At 54.4% G+C, this 12,819-nt stretch overlaps 1 protein-coding gene across 4 annotated transcripts in view; it reads right to left on the minus strand.

The window, feature by feature from the left end:
- AKNA (AT-hook transcription factor) overlaps window positions 1-12,819 on the minus strand; it is a 55,615-nt gene that overhangs the window by 41,213 nt on the left and 1,583 nt on the right. Inside the window, exon 1 of one of the 4 annotated variants that reach the window (XM_053908224.1) lies at window positions 4,572-4,750. The exons of 1 other annotated variant lie outside the window; for it this stretch is intronic. The gene's annotated coding sequence lies outside the window, so the exon portion shown is untranslated. Of the gene's footprint in view, window positions 1-892; window positions 1,022-4,571; window positions 4,751-12,819 lie in introns of those variants that run through there. 2 more of the 4 variants (XM_019454057.2, XM_053908223.1) reach the window with 2 other exon arrangements.

Here is a 12,819-nt window from a genome sequence, read left to right on the forward strand (position 1 = left end):
TCGCGGTCCGTGAGTTCGAGCCCCGCGTCGGGCTCTGGGCTGATGGCTCAGAGCCTGGAGCCTGCTTTGGATTCTGTGTCTCCCTCTCTCTCTGCCCCTCCCCCGTTCATGCTCTGTCTCTCTCTGTCTCAAAAACAAATAAACTTAATAAAAAAAAAATAAATTAAAAAAAAAAAATAGGGCGCCTGGGTGGATCAGTCGGGTAAGCAGCTGACTCTTGATTTAGGCTCAGGTCATGATCTCACAGTTCGGTTCGTGAGTTTGAGCCCTGTGTCAGGCTCTGTGCTCACAGCATGGAGCCTGCTTTGGATTCTCTGTCTCCCTGTCTCTGTTCCTTTCCCACTTGCTCTCTCTCTCTCTCGAAAATAAATAAATGTTTAAAAAATAATAAAAAAGTTAATTTTATGTGACGTGAATTTCACCTAAATTTAAAAAAGAGAGAGAGAGAGCATGTCCATGGAGTGCAGGGACAGGAGGGGCAACAGGAAGTGGTTCCCCCTATGGCTGTGGTATTGGGGCAGGGTCCGGGAGCTCTGACAACAGAGTGTGGGCAAGGGGACATGGTGGCCAGGTCCAGGAGGGCCTCTCGGGTCCATTCAGGGCATCCCAGGCACAGGACAGCATACTTACAAGTTTCCCCTCCGACTGCCTGGGGAGAGGGGGCCAGAAGAGGGAGCCTGGCTGCGGAGGGACCAGAGGCAGGGAAAGACAGCTGGAGAAGGGCTCCCCCTTCCTTCTGTCCTCTCCCCCTTTCCCTCCTTTCCTTCTTTCTCTCCCCCTCATCTCCTCTCCCCTCCTTCTTTCCCACTACCGCCGATACTCCCCAAGCACCCAGCCCACAGAGCAGCGGTCTCGTTAGCTCATACAAAATCCTCACTCCGAAGCCACCCACCTGCCAAGACAAGGCTGGGGTGAAAGGTCACCACACAGCCCAGGCCCGGGCTCTTCCCTCCGTGCTGTGGAGACCATGGTGTATAATTCTAGGCCTCCCGGGAGGACAGACAGGTCTGTGTCCCTGCAGCCTTATGAGCACTTGGGTCTCGGTCAGAGCCTTGATTTATACGGTTGAGAAAAGTCAGCCGGCAACTATTTCTGGATAGAACGTTCCCCAGGGAACGGTGCATCACAAGAAAGGCGGCAGCCTCCTCAAAGGGCTGGGGTGAGGACAGGGAGGGAACCCCATTCTACGGCCTCTGGCTGCAACCCCTGATCCTGTACCAGGGCTCGGGGGGCCTCATTCTCTCCCCCACCCCCAGTCTTCCTCTCTCCCCACCAGAACTTCCTCCAGATCACCCAGCAGGCCTCCCCGTGACTCCCAACACATATGAGGGGCTCACCCTGTGCCGGCCTGGGCTAGAAACTTCGTTGCATGTTTTCCACCTGCCCTCGTCCCAAACAGGGAGGCAGGTCACAGGAAAAGTATTTTTCAGAAGAGAAAACTGAAGGTCGGCATGGAACAGTGGCTTGACTTGAAACTATTCATCTGAGCCGGTAATCTCCAATTTTCTATCACAAAACTCGTCAGAAACATAGACTTGCTCTCATGTTCTCTCTCTCTCTATTAATATCTTTAGATACACACATCCTCATGCTGGTGTATAGGAAAAAAAATACATGCATTAGAAAAAATATATCCAAAAATAAATTTTTAAAAAGCTGCACTAGAAGGGCACGTGGGTGGCCCAGTCAGTTAGATGTCTGACTCTTGGTTTCAGCTCAGGTCATGGTCTCATGGTTCGTGAGTTCAAGCCCCGTGTCGGGCTCTGCACTGACAGCACAGAGACTGCTTGGGATTCTCTCTCTCCTCTCTCTGCTCCTTTCTCTCTTTCTCCAAAGAAATAAATAAACTTAAAAAAACAAACAAACATGAGGTAGAAAAATCTTTTAAAGAGAAGCTCTAATCCTTGCTTCCCATACCCTCTGGGGGGCCTGCACCCCTCTCGGGAATCTCAGTGGGCCTCTAGCTTGAGTATTCTTAGGAGTCCTCTAAGAATGCAGATTCCTAGGTCCACGCAAAGACTCACTCAGCGGCCTTGGGATATGGCCCAGGAATCTGCATTTAAGTGAACATCCCTGGCAAGGCTCACCCTTTAGGGCCGACTGGGCCTTCTGGCCCCTGCCACTTGGAGAGGCGTGGGAGGTGCTAAGGGCCACCGCTCTTCTCTTCCTGAAATCTCCACTGAGGAAGGGGCCAGGGAGACATGTGGTTTTGTGACTTTTTAAAGGGCTTTTTTCTAGCCATGCCGCAAAGCCAGCTGCCCAATCACAGAGGCCTCCGGGCGCACGGAGAGGAACATCCTGTCTCCCGGGATGACTCAGTCTTCGCAGAAACTCACTGCGACCAGGGGCAGCTGCACATCAGAGGCAGCTGCGGTCACTAGCTGGAGTGGTGCGCGTGCTCCCCCGGCCGTGAAACCTGGGAGCCTCTCCTGAGCAAGGCCTCTGTCTTCCACGCAAGCCACGGCCCTTGGTGCCTCGGAGCCCAGGGCCCAGCCAGCTACTCAGCGGGTCAGTCAACAAACACACTTGGGCACCAACCACATGCCAACCTCAGGCAGGGATGAGGACCCGCCCTCACCGCTGGTGCAAGAAAGAGAAGTCGCTGGGCACCTGGAGACCAGGTTCCAGGTCTGATGCTGTTGCTTCCCGGTCAACGGCTGTGCTTAACCTTCCCTCCCTGTAAAATGGGGAGAACGTCACCTGCCTTGCTACTCTAAGGAGTGACTGCCCCATTAAGGTGGGCTGGGTGGTAGCTAAATGAACCTTGAGGTTCCCGGTTGACTTTGGCTCCTGAGGGCAACAGCTTCAGAACTGCTAACTCCCTCCTCCATCCTGAGGACCCACTACAAAGTAACAAAGATGTATATTGAACGCCCAGTGGGTGCAAATTAACTTAAAAAAACCTATGACCTTCTACTGTGTGCCAACCACTATGGAAGTCACAAGGAACATTGAAATGAGTCAAAGTGTTCCAAACTTTCAACGGCGGTGGTGGGGGGGGGGGGGGGAGTAGGTGACAATACAGAGGGTTATTGATGAAGGAAGCATGAAGCTGGGCAAGGAGGATTTGGGGGGAAGAATCTGTGGGGAGAGGCATTCCAGGCAGAGGGAACAGCATAGTCAAAGGCACAGAGGTCTGAAAGTATGAACAGACCCTGACTGAGAGCTATGGGCAGGGGTCCTTGAATGACAGTCAAAGGCTGGGTTGTTCCAGTCAGCCTGCACGAGGGCCACAGGGTGGCTCCTGAAAGGCAGGGGGGTTGGGTGAAGGCCCCAGCCATGCGAACTAGGGGTTGAGCCCAAAACAGCTCTCAATCCCCTCAGGTGCTGGGCTGTCAGGTTCAAGGTCCCTGCTTGCCTTGGAGAAACTACCTCACCGGGAAGCACCGACCTTTTGTATGGCTCCCCCCTCCTTTTGTATGGCTCCTCTCTCCCTGCCACTGGCCCTGCCCCGGCTCTCTCAGGGGTCTGTGAGCCCCTTCTGGTCTCTTCTCCAGTTTCTGAGTGGGTCGACCACCCCCACAGGGTTCCTCTGCCCACTTCAGCCACTCCAAAACTGAGGACCCTTGTCTTTATGGCTCAGTCTCTCGGGTTCTCCTATGCCGACTGCAGCCATGCAGCTCACCTTTGCCTCCCCACGCCTTCTGAGGCCCCTTCTAATCCAGCCAGGGCTGTGCAGGGTGACCCCTCCCTGCTCCTACGTCCACCCTGACATCTCCCACATGAGAAAACGGAGTCGTAGAAAGATGGCTGGCTCTCCCAAGACCTCGCACACAGGAAACGCAGCCAGGGATTCAGACCCAGGGACCATGACTGGGAAACCAAGTCCATCAGACTCGGGGTGAGGACAGGAGGAAGGGGAAGGAAAACTCCCCATATCAAGTGCCTGGGCCCCTCCAAAAGGGCTGAGCTCAGAGCCCCAAACTCAGCTGCCCTCCCTGAGCAGCTGGCAGGGCACAGACCTACTGTACTCAAGAGGTTCCCACCAAAAAACTAATCCCTTGAGGAAGCACCAGCTGGATGTACCCCCTCCTGCCCCCAGCTCTCTCCACATCAGAGGCCGAGGAGAAAGAGGAAGGGTACCCTGGCCGCTGCGGATTCTAGCCCCGCCTGCCTGAAGAGCCGGGCTGTGTCTGCTCCTCTCTTGGCCCTTACACACCACGGAAGGGGCCGCTGTTTAGTGGGGACCCCCCTGCTGCCTCCTGGCCTGCCCCTCATCCGAGCATCACCTTTGAGGCCCCTTAGCAGCCCAGGGACTAACTCTGCGTGTGCTGATTAGGACACCCCAGACACAGAGAGGGACCAGTGCTTGTCCAAGTTCACAGAGATCAGAATCAGAGCTCGGACTAGAGCTCAGACTGGGATCCAGCACCCGGAAGCTTGAAGAAATCCCCCTGAAACCCACCCATGCCCCGGGGGCCAGTCTCCCTGAGCTGGGAGAGAAGTAGTAACAGCTGCCACAGCTGTAACTTCCTGGCTGGGCTGGTCCAGCTGCCCTGACTGTCCCAGAGAGTCTGTGACTGGCCAGCCCAGAGGGAAGGCGGCCTCCCCTGCCCTCCTCACTCCCTTACCTCTCTTGGGCTCCACCACCATCCTGCTGGCCCAGGCTCAGGGGACCTGCCTGTGAGGTCTTTGTTCCAAACCTGGGGAGCCCCCCGCCTCCATGGCGCCCTGGCCCGCCTCCAGGCTGCTCTGCCAGCCCGAGCTGCTGCTCACAGACAAGCATCGCTCCCCACCTCTCCCCGCCCCTGCTGCGGCTGAGGCCGCCTCGCCTGGGCAGGAAGCGCCCAGCCTGATTTCCTACAAGTGTTTGTCAGAAGGAGGGGGTTTGTCTGCGTGCAGAGTGAGAGTCAGCAGGAGGAGCTTAACCCCTTGCGAGCTCTCTGCGGGTCGGATCTCGCAGCCCACGAAAGGAAGGCAGAGTCTCCCAACATCAGGGATTGGGGCCGTCTCAGCCAAAGTACAGACCCATGACACTGAGGTTCCAGGGAAGGTCAGAGGCTTGGCCAAGGTCACACAGCATGCTGAGCCTGGGAGGAGGCCTCAACAGCTGCAACCCTCTGGGAGCTTTTTCTGTAGCCCTTACCCTCTAGGGCATGACCTTGGCTGAGGCTCCCTCCCTCCCCAGGCCCTGGTGCTCACCTGCACAATGGGAGCTCACACTGGATGCTTGCTTGGCACCCTTGCAGCTCTGATTTCCTGTCCTGCCTTCCATCCTGCAACCCAATACCTTAGGGAGGCTGCAGCAATGCCTGCCATCCCCCCCACCCCCGGCCCCCAACCCCGTCCTCACCCTAAGCTGGGCCTGTAGCTACAGTGGGATTTTGTAGGCAGCACTGGAGGTGGGGAAGTGACTGATCGGGTGAATGTCTCCTGTTGTCCCCAGAGCTAATCAGAGGGCAAGCTACCTTTCCCCACGTTTCCCTCATCCCATTCATTCATTTGACAGGTAGTTGCGGAGCTCCTCCTGTCCGCTGGGTGCTTTTCACGGTACTGGGAACATGGCAAGGTGCAAGACAGGCCAAGTCCTTGCTCCACTCCAATAAACACAGCCGGTAAACGAACATGGAGAGGGAGGGATAAGACCGACAAGGGTGGGATGGAGCCCTGACCCATATCCCAGGCTGCTTTTGGTCAGCCTGATGCCTGCAGCTGACTCAGACCAACAGAATCAGTCTCTGGACATCCGCCACGTTAAAGTGTCCCAGGTGACCAGGATATGTGGCCCGGGTCAAGAATCTGCGGCTCAGAGAGTAAGGGGTTGGAGAGGAGGGTTTGGGGATGGCCAGGAAGGTCTCCTTGAGAAGGTGACATTCGAACAAGGGACTGAAGACAGAGGCCGGAGTAAGTCACAGGAAAGGCCGGCAGCAGAGTATTCTGGAAGGGCAAGTGCAGAGGGCCAGGTGGGAACCAGCTGGGCTTTCCCTGAGAACAGCAGAGCTTCGTCCCCAGAGGAGAGCGAGCCAAGAGGGAGAGGCAGGAGCAGGGGCATGGCCCCATGGAGGATCCAGGGGTTCTGATTCAGGAAACAAAAAGAAAAAGGAAAAAATCTGGCGTCTATTGTCCAAAAAACGATTCTCCGGGCAATTCTGATGAGCAGCCAGATTTGAGAACCAGAAGGGAAGGAAAATGGATCCTGAGTCAGTGCAGACCTGGATTCCAATCCCAGCCCCACCTCTCGCTAGCTCTGTGACCTTGGAGACTTCACCGCCCTCAGCCCGTTTCTTCATCTGTAAAACAGGGATAAGAAGTGTGGCCCCCACCGGACGGCTGCCAGGATTCAATGAGGTAAGACCTGCGAAGCGTACAGCTGGGGGCCTGGAACACGAATGAATGAACGAATGAACGAACAAATGAAGGAATAAGGAATGGACTTTCCTAAGGTTAGTTTGTGAGTATCTGGCAAAGCCAGAGCTAGAACCAGATGCCCTCATCCCAGCAATCACCCCACCCCTCCAGCCTCTTCCCTGCCTTCTGCACACATCTGGGTGGTAAGGCTCTCCCCGCAGCCCCCAGCCCGATGTGGAGCAGGGCCAGACCCTAATGAGGCCCCGCCTGCCAGTTCTGGTGACCATGTGGGCCATTGTGCGAGGGGCGGGCTTCCCTGACGGCCCGTCACTCACTCACCCTCCCTCCCTGGTCATTAACCCAGGCAGCCCTGCCATCAAGGCCAGGTGGCTGCCTCAGCTAGACACGCCCCACGGCCCCCAGATAACCCCAAATCCATCTTAGGGGCAGCCGCCTAACACCAAGGAAAGCAGCACACTGGTCCACCTCCCTGTGTCCCGCCCCCCACCCCCCCCCCCCCCGGCCCCCCAAGTCTCACCAGTGCTCCTCCCTGCCTTTACTTGTGCTGCGCCCCCTCCTGGCACACCATCTCCCCCCACGGGCCAAATTCTGCTTAAAGCAACACATCCCACAGTGACTCAGGACACCGCCACCCTCCAAAGCTGCCCCATCTCTTGCCCAGGTGCGCAAACACAAGTGACCGTCGTTCTGGACATCTCCCTCTCCCTTACAGCCCGTGAACGGTCCATCATCGACTCCTATCGGTTGCATTGCCTCAGTCTCACCAGAACCTGCTCCATCACCGCATCCACACGTGGCCTCTCCTGGAAAGCTCTGGGGCCCCTCCAATCCATTCCTCGCCACCCTGAACCACTGCAATCGTTCCAAAACAAAAGCGTGCAAACATGGTCCATCTGTGCTGGAAACACTCCTGTCCTGCCCAATGCTCTGAGAAAGAAGTGAAGAAGGTACTGGTCCAGCCTCTCCCTGCTCTCCCCTCTCCACCCTCCTCAGGGTGCTCCCCACTGTTCCTAGGACAAACTCAACCCCACTTCTCCCTGGGAACTTCTAGGCAACCTGCAGATCTTAGCCCCCATAAGCCCTACTCGGGGATCCATTTGGAATTAGACCTCAGGTCTGTCTTCCTGGTGACAGGAACTCTGAAGTGCTCACCATTATATCCCCAGTGCCCAGCACGGGGCTTGACACACAGTAGAAGCACAGTAAATACACGCTGGATAATCTACTGAATCTAGCCAGTTGCCCATGCGGTGGCTGTGGCCCTCACAGCAAGCCAGTTAGGCTGGTGTGACATGCCCATTTTACAGGTGGGTAAACAGAGGCCCAGAGAGCCCAAGGAACCTGCCTGCAGTCACAAAGCTGGTGAGTGCCAGTAGAGATTGACGCCCACAATCATCCACCTCTTAACAACAATGCTCGGTGTTCACACCACTGCAGCCTGCAGAGATCGTTAATATCTGTGCACGATAAAATTGGGCGGAGAGCTTATTACAACTAACTGCAATTCACTAAGCCAACGTTCTAAATCGACAGTGAAGCTCTCGTTCCACACAGAGCCTTTCAGGGGCTTTTTCTTTTAAGTTTATTTATTTATTATTTTGAGAGAGACGGGGAAAGGGGCGAGAGAGAAGGGGAGAGAGGATCCCAAGCAGGCTCCACGCTATCAGCTCAGAACCTGATGCCGAGCTCGAACTCACGGACTGGGTGTGAGATCAAGACCTGAGCCGAAATCAGGAGTCGGATGCTTAACTGACTGAGGCACCCAGACACCCTCGGGGGCTTTTCTAAACTGCTTTCTTGTCCTTCATTGCACAAGATGCTTCAAGAATAGCCTTGGGAAATGGGCAGGACAGGAGCCCGATCTCGTTTACAGGTAAGGAAACTGAGACCCAGAGATGGGGAAGGGATTAGGTTCTGGTCACCCAACAAAAACAAAGCAACAGCAAAATCCTTTGGTCCCCAGCCTTGAGTACTTTTTTTTTTTTTTTTTTTTTAATTTATTTTTGGGACAGAGAGAGACAGAGCATGAACGGGGGAGGGGCAGAGAGAGAGGGAGACACAGAATCAGAAACAGGCTCCAGGCTCCGAGCCATCAGCCCAGAGCCTGACGCGGGGCTCGAACTCACGGACCGCGAGATCGTGACCTGGCTGAAGTTGGACGCTTAACCGACTGCGCCACCCAGGCGCCCCTTGAGTACTTTTACCAGAAGCGTGCCCACGCCCTGCTGAATCTGCACAAGCCTGCCTCCTGGCCGCAGGGGCCCAGCAAGCCTTTGGCCATTTGTCCCCTCTAGCCCCTGGGTCGTGAGGCTCCAGCACCTCGAAGGCCATCCTCAACCACCTTCCTACTGCCCATCACTCAGCCATCGGCTCCCCGCCCTCCATCCACATTCCCTCTTGAGCCCCACCTAATTGCCCAGCGTGGTAACCAGAATGGAAGGTAGGTCTGCCTTTCTCCAAGCCTTCTGGTGCGGCCCAGGACATGGCTTGGGACTGGGATGGGCCTTGCTCATTGGGGTGACCTACCCTGAACACAACGTCCCGAGCCCCGGAGATACAGCGAGGCCACAGGGCTTTCCAGCCATTGGGGGGAAATTGGGGACTGGCAGCTTCAGAATTCATGGGGACTCCCTTCCTTAGGAAAGAAATGAACCCCGCCTCCCCCAGGTCATCCACTCCTTCTGGCCCAGGCTGCTGAATTTACCCTGTAGTTAAAGCCCGCAGGGAATTTGGGTGGTAGGTGAGCTGGCCAAGAAGAACTGGGGAAGCAGAGACCCATGTGACAGCCTGAGTGTCACTGAACAAGTGCCTTCCCCTCTCTTAGCCTGGAAATCTTGAGGCTTGATGAGATTACTTCTGAGGTTGTCAGAAATAACCTTCTAGCACTAAATCTCCTGGGTTCTTTGATTCCACTTGCCAACACCGGTAGAAACGCCATGGTGATGGGAGGCTGCAAGGCACAGGGGCTTCTGGAACATGTGCTTTATGGGCAGAGATCTCCAGCTTCTCTTTGAAACCTGTGTGGCCTTGGGCAAGTGGCTTAACCTCTCTGAACCCCAGATTTCTTTTCTGTAAAATGGGGGTAATACGGACTTCACAGAATTGTTGGGATGATAAATGAGGCTATGGGCCTAAAGTCCTGGCCCACAGCCCAGCTGGCACAGAGCTCATGAATAAATGACTTTGGCCACACCCGTGAAACGCCCATATGGCCTGCTCCCTGCAGGACTGAGTTTAATTTTCCTGGCTCTGGAGCTCCCCTAAGATCAGCCACAGACCTCTTCTGGGTCTTCGACAGAAAAAGGGATGGCCACCTCTTCCAAGTGCAGAGAAATGCTGTCATTTCCCTGTGGCCCTCTTCCCTGTGACCTCCAAACGATCCCAGGGCTCGCCAATCCAGATAGAAACCGTGTATTCGCCCTGAAGAGTTAAGGAGGGGAGGATGCGGGCCTTCCTCAGCCAACCTCCGCATGGGCGATGAGGAGGGTGTGGCCATACGAGCAAAACACACATACGCATAAGCACTTACACACACACACACCCACACCCTTAAATTCACGCTCCATGAAAAGCGTCCACCAAAAAAAGGTGAATGCATTGCTAACAGCAAGACATTATTGCACACCTATCACGTAAAGGCCTTTCCGTGGATTAGGATGTCATCATTTAATCCTTACGCCAATCCAAGGAGGCAAGAAGTATTCTCCCCATGTCACAGGAGAGGAAGCTGGCTTTGAACCACGCCGTGCGAATCTAGACAGTACAGTCTTCTGTATCTGTGACCGAACCTTGCAGTACGTGAAAAGATTGAAAGCAACCTCGGTGTCCAACCTTAGGGGACCACTGAAATAAATTATGATGTTTCTGCTCAAAGGAGCATCATGCAGCTGTCACCGGTCCTATTGTGGAAGGATATACAGTGGCGTAGAAGAGACACGCTGAGTGAGCCGGTTATCAAATCATCTGTATCTAGTTTGAGCCCATTACATACAAAGAACAACAGTTAACATGTGGAGGAAGAGAAGGAAACGAGGGAGGGAAACAGAGAGTGGGGGGGGGGGGGGAGTGAGCCACAATGTTTATAGTAATTAGTACTAGGTAATACAACTATAGCCAAGTTTACTCTTTCTCCTTATGTGTGTTTTCCAAAAATAACAGCTGCTTTAAAAATAAGAGTAAAATGAAGATTCGCTGTTCTTATACCCCCTCCCCCCCACCACACACACATGCCACCACGGCAGACCTGTGTAGTGGCTTCATTCTGACGAGACCTTGGACCTGCCCTGCCTCAGGTTCCCTGCCAGTGCAAGTCAGGAAGAGCGGTTAGGCGCTTTGGGGCCCTTTGGAGCGCTGACACCCTGTAATATTCTGTAATTCCCATCCCGCACTTTCTGTCTTCCTCTTTTTTATTTAACAGTTCTTATTTATTTATTTTGAGAGAGAGGGAGCACAAGTGGGGGAGGAGCAGAGAGGGAGAATCCCCAGCAGGCCCCGCACTGTCAGCACAGAGCTGGACGTGGGGCTTGAACCCACAAACCATGAGATCATGACCTGAGCCAACACCAAGAGTCAGACACCCAACCAACTGAGCGAGCCAGGTGCCCCACCCCCCTTCCTCTTTTTAAGCTCTGATACGACAGGCTCTTTTCTGCACATGTAGTCATTTATGCAACATGTGGCAACATATGAAAATCATAAAAGGGAAGGGAAGTGATCCTAGCCTTACCCACTCAACATTTTCGGGCATGGCATGTGTTGATCAGATTCTCATAACCAGGCATTTAACAGATGAGGAAAGGCCCGGAGAGGTTGTAAGAGTCGCCCATAGTCCCACAGCACATGACAGGCAGAGCTGGGTCTGTACACAGCCACAAGCACAGCATTACCCTCCAAATGACCCCTTGACCTAGTGGGGCTCTGAGTGCAGCCTCCTGGCACCTGAGGCCCCTCCCGGTCCTTGGCCTTTGGCTGTGGACTCAAGACTCCAAGAAGACTGCCAGCTGGGCAACCCACTCTGGCCCTGATCCCCAGCCTCTCCCCTAGAACAGGGGATTCTGGCAAGGATCTAGGGGCTCATGGGGGATCAGGCCTGGGAGCAAGGGGTCGCTCTTGCCAAACACTGGAATGAAGGAGGGACCCAGGAATTAAAAATGCAAGGGGCTGGGGACAGAAAGGCCTGGATCCAGATCTGGTGGCTCTTCCAGACCCCTCTGATGCCCTCAACCACAGACTGAAGGTAACTGAAGGCATGTGCATGCAAAGTAACGGGACAATGTGTGCACACGGCCTGGCACACAGGACGTTTTCGGGAAACACGGCGGGGGCGGGGAAGGGGAGGGCGGGGGGGGCGGGGCGCTCTGAGCCTCCTCCTGGCTCCCAGGTCTGTTAGTGCCTCTTGCCACTGGCCCGGCCCCTGGCTCAGCCTCTAATCCCCTGGGCACACACTGCGGGCTAAATCTTCCCACAGCATCATTCTGGTCAAGGCTTTCCGTGCTTAAAGACCAACTGATGGCTGTTGTCACTTGGGGTTAAAGGCCAGACACCTTGGCCCCGAATTCAGGCTCAAACTGACCTGTTCCTAAGTCAGATGGCGGCTGCACTGCACAACTCACACGCCAGACGAGGCTCCCCGTGTCAGAAAGGTTTTCCTTCTCAAATACCACACTTTAGGGGAGCATTCGGCCTGGCACCCCTGGGGCCTCCTGCCCTACCAGGAACCCTCCACCTCCTAGCAGTGCTGGCTTTCTACCCTACAGTACCCTTTACATGTGGCTTTCTTAAAAAAAAGAAAAAAGAAAAGAAAAAGCCTGATTTGTGGCCTGATCTGATTGCCATAGTGTAAATGCCCACATTATGGCCAATTTCAAGCTACCAATGTGGTATCACCAGCACAGCACCAGAGAGAGATGCACACGGTCAGCTCCCACAAGACGACATACCCCTGCACATCCCAAAGTAAGGGCCGACCAACCCCAAAGAAAAGCTGTGTGACCTCAGGTGAGTGACTTAAACTCTCTGAACCTCGGGCTTCTCATTTGTAAAAGGAGACCAGCAACAACACCCACTTCATGGCAACAATGTGAACACTAAGTGATAAAATCCAGGCGATCGACAACAATGCACTGAACACCTGCTATGTGTAGGGCTCTGTACTGGGTACCAAGAAGGTGACAAAAGTTCCTGCCCTCCCAGACCTCAGTCATTGCAGTAAAACCCGTGGCGCAGTGGCGAGAATATAGCATTCAGTAATCAGTAACTGTTATCAATATTATTGTTACTTCCTTTCTCTGGGCCTCAGTTTCCTCTTCTCCAGTAGGCACTGGAGTGCCTACTACCATTCCCATTTAACAGAGAGGAAAACTGAGGCTTTCAGAATGGAAGTCAGGCTGGGGATTGAAACCCAGGTCTTCTAACTCTCCATCTCCAGATCTGTCCCATCTCCCAGGACTGAGGAAACATAAAAAAGACCTGGCGTTTGCCTGGTGATTCAGCTAGATGCTTTAAAAATAC

The sequence above is a fragment of the Panthera pardus genome, unplaced genomic scaffold (genome assembly GCF_024362965.1).
Source record: "Panthera pardus isolate Hobbes unplaced genomic scaffold, ASM2436296v1 HiC_scaffold_20, whole genome shotgun sequence".
Lineage (NCBI taxonomy): Eukaryota > Metazoa > Chordata > Mammalia > Carnivora > Felidae > Panthera > Panthera pardus.